Raw genomic sequence first — 4592 nt, forward strand, 5'->3', positions numbered from 1 at the left:
AGGCCCCTCATGACCTTGGCATGCTTGAACTTAAAATACAGCCGAACTGATGTTAAAGACAAAACTACAGGAAAAGATCAACTTATTGTATTTGCCTACAAAATCTTCACAACCATTTTCACAATGACATTGTAAATTAAACCACTCTTCCACACCTGACTTAACTCTAAGGCTACAAATACAACAAATGTAAAGACAATGGAACATTGGCCGATGCCCAGTGCTACTTCTAGGAGCCCAAAGACTGTCATTTCACCAAATTAGATTTTTTCCCCTTTTTATATACCCGCATTTTAATACTAAGACTATAAGACAAATGTGAAAGAATTAGCAGTTTTAATTTACTCACTTCTTTTAAATTAAAACTTTTCTGGTCTTCACAGATTGTTAGGTCAAGTTTTATGCAGGAACCTGGGTAGTTTTCAGAGGATATGTGTTTTGTATGCTCTTATTTAAGCACAAACAAATATCAACTTTTCCTTGCTGGCTTAAGTAAAAAAAAAAAAAAAAAAAAAAAAAAAAAAAGTCCACCTAGAAGTTATAGATAAGTTTTGAGAACTGAGCTTTGACTACTGGGGAAAAGTGAACTGGTCATCCCACTTACTGAACCTACAATGATCTTGATGGATCACCCCGGGCAGGGGCAGTTTCTTATCCACAGATAACAGGAACGGCCTCAGGGGGTAGCTGTGATTGTATGAAAGAATGCATTACAGTGCTTATCAAAACAACTGGCAAACCAGAACACAATAGTTGCATTTCTTAGTTAGCTGTAGTTAACTATTGTAGTCATAGCATTTTTTGAATGGGCCCCAAGCGTTTTTTCCAACATGGCCAAGACACATCTGGCCACTTGTACTAGTGCAATTATTCTGAGAATGAACAGGTTTTGAATGGGTTCTACTAGCACATGCACTTTCACTGCAATCTGGGGACTGTATTCAATGAAAACAAAGCCTTGTATTAACCAGCTATGGGTGATGATGATGAGAAAAGCTTAATCTAGTCACTGTTACTGCAGGGATTTAGTAATTTAATGCATTCAACAATCAAACTGACCATGGTGGTCATTAGATGAGAGAATTCCAACCTTTGCAATGTTTCCCACTATTTGATATACTGGTGAAGGGTAATAGTCATCTCTAATGTGTTAACATGTCAGCTAAAGTATTAACATTTACGTTTAGAAGGTAAGTACTTAATGAGGTTTTTTTTCAGGGGGGGGGGGTTTCTTGATGCTGTCTGATGTCAATTCACACTTCTGTAAAAAAAAAAAAAAAAGAAAATGAAAAATCCAATGCCACTGCCTAACAATGCAAGCAACTTTGCCATAGTCTGGATGACATTTCCCTCCATTATTTCAAGTGAAGCAGTTATTTTTATCCAGTACTTAAATGACTGAAAGAAGCCATCACTATGTTTACAAAAATACATAATGATACATACTGTTGTTTAGACACATTTACATTAGAGTTCTGACTTGAGCATTCCATTTGACATGTTTTGCCAAGCAGCTTTGGCACATGTCACTACATTAAACTTACACCAGCAAGATTTGCACCATATGTGCAAAATCATTTTCTATTACATTTCTACAAATCTGTATATAAGAGCTGTCAAAAATTAACACAGATCTGTACTATAAAATGACATAGCACTGAATGAGAAAAGTTATACATTTAAATGCGTTATCTAAGAATGAAACTTTAAAAAATTGAAATCTAATAAACTGAGGAGGTAGTCAATGGGTATTAGGTTTAAGTCTAGAGCACATATTGAATGATAGAATCCAAATGAGAGTGCAATGTGTGTTTGTGTTTCTAAACATTGTGTACTTCATCTTTATATAATGCTCCATCCATTTTTTGAGAGCAACAGAAGGGAGGCACAAGTCATTAAAAGCAGCAGGGAAATGTAGAAATCACAAATCAGCAGATTCTAAAGTTTGGGTTCTTGTCTAGATTTTGCATAAATATCAGGTGTTACAAGAAAGTTACTAATTTAAAACATTTTATCAACATCAGTTACCATCACTTGATGCCACACAGAGTAGGTGGGTAAATTAAAGATTATAACAACATACATATGTATCTATCTCCTGATAGTCCTGATGACACTCTTCTACAAATGTGTTTTATTACTTATGAAGAGGTAAACAATGATCCAAAATATACACTCACCCACTTCACTCTTACTGATGCTGTGGTGGAACAAGGAATACCAAGCAAGGAAGGGCTGCCCAGGTTTAAGGACTGGAGAGAACACTTTCAAGTAAATTGAAATGTTTCCAGTTTTTCTCAAAAGCACTTAACACTTGGGTGAACCAACCATGAGATTTCTGAACAATGCACCATCAGAAAGTGTGAGAAATGTGACTTGGTTCAATGGTTTGCAGAATATTACTCCCCTCCCCAGGTTCCTGATCTAAGTTACTGACAGATCTTTCCAGGGTTATCCTTAACCTAGCTGGAACCATGCTGGGGCTTCAGTTTACTTTGAGAAGCAGAAATATGGAAAACACAAGAAATGCTAAGACACTGTCACTTTTGGTAGGTATGGACTCTTCTGATAGCTTGTACCCTGGACCCACCTAGCCATTGATAAAATTGCCACATTTGGTCTTTGCAGTCAGATTAGCCCTGGGACCACCTTTCACCAATGAAATGGAACACATCTGCATTCCCAGAGTTTTAACAATTACACCAATGCTGAAATGATTCAAGGAGAAAAGTCGACAAAAGAACAATGTGTCCGACTACCAAAGACATGGCAAATCTATCAAGAAAACAAGCCACACCTCCAAATCTCTAGATCATGGGAAAGCTAACAGCAATAATGGAATGTCATTTTTAGTGGTGAGTTAAACTGCCAGAGGCTGCTGACCCTTACCAAAAAATACCTCCTTTGTTAAGATCCAATTTAACAAAGAGGTGACCATGTAGGAATCTTTAACATACAAAGGTAACACACTAGCCTACAGGTGAAGCTCAAAAGGCTGCTTGCTAAGGAGAGGGGCCAGATTATCCGAAATGATGTTGTACCTGGGTCAGGCGGTAAACTAAAGAAGTGGGATGCACAAGACTTAGTGTTGAGGACGATGGAATACAAGACTCGAGGCTGGGGATCACAGGTCTTGGCACCAAGAGAAGCATGAGATCTGGCTATGGGATGCTGAGTAAGTTATCCCTGTGGGCCTTAGCTTCCTTGCGTGCAAGATAGCCAATCTGTGTTTGAACAGTCTAGAATTTGTAGCATATTAAAAGACAGCTGATAGTTCACCTGGAAGGGGGTGCAGGGGAAGGAAGAGAGCAGGTATGCCTCTGGAACAAAGCCTGGCACAGCAGCTGTCTTGGTGATGAAAAAAACTCCAGCCACTCTGTGGGTTCTTTCAATGCTCAAGTGACAAGCAGGCTGCCTGAGACTGCACACCACCCTCAGGAAAGAACAGCACAATGCAGGGCTATGCACAGATGAGAAGAAATGTGCAGAACCCTCAAATTCACAGATAAATAGTAAGAGAAGTTTTTCTTAAAAGCTGTAGTCAAGTATTGCTGCTACAGAAAAATGACAATGTACCTTGCAGTAATGACTATAGCCCAGGATGAAAAAAGATGGAAAAACAGATGAGGCTATGGTGGTGCAGAAGAAAAATTCTGCACAAGGTTTCATGTCATCAAAAAAATCTCATAAGACACTGACTTTCTAGACCTCTAAAAACACAAGAAGTATCCTTGCATCCTTGAATAGCCAAAGATATTGGTCTCACAGTTGCCATAAGAGACACTGAATTTGCTTACATAATTTTACTTCCAACCTTGAGCTAAAAATTCACCCAAAAGGATCTCCCTAAATCGTCCAACAAATCTGAGAAATGACCATCTCCATAAACAAACTTTTTAAGAAAGATTAGGTTTTAGGATTTCACATACACTGGATACTAATTATTGAATGCAAAGAATTTGTGATTTTACTTTAACAAAATATAGCATGCTCATGAATTAAAAATTTTCATCCAATTTTCAAAACCTGTGTTCACAGATGACATTAACAGCCTTCGATAAATGCTGCCTATTTAGTTCTTTGTTCAACAAAGAATGTACTAATCTGAACTTGTTTGCTAAAGGAATTTTCTCCTCACCTCCAAAGCTGAACAACTAACCTTCTGGAAATGATTCTAGCACCTCTGTAGCATTTGTTGATAGGAAAGGTTCCAAAGACATCACTAATTTCACATGTGAAGCTCAATAAATTAAAGAGAAGTTGAGTTGGAGTGGAACAGTGTTAACGGAGCCAGAGTCTGGAATGCAGGGGAATCCTGGGGCAAAGGCGGCACAGAAATCGCATGAGACATTTTCATCAAGACAATGGGAAACAGATAAAACCTAAAGATCAACACAGCACAGAAAACCTCTCAAATTTTGAAGAAATTATGAACAAGCCCATTGCATAGTTATCAGAATGGCCTTGAGGCAGGTGTGTTCTCAATGCCTGAACAACTGATCAGTGCAGCAAATACCATAGGTTGCACCATGAGCTTGGTCTCAGTGCACCAAACCAATTGATGGAATTATCACTGTTCAACCCACTACTTT

Source organism: Callospermophilus lateralis, chromosome 8 (genome assembly GCF_048772815.1).
Source record: "Callospermophilus lateralis isolate mCalLat2 chromosome 8, mCalLat2.hap1, whole genome shotgun sequence".
In the NCBI taxonomy this organism is placed as follows: domain Eukaryota; kingdom Metazoa; phylum Chordata; class Mammalia; order Rodentia; family Sciuridae; genus Callospermophilus; species Callospermophilus lateralis.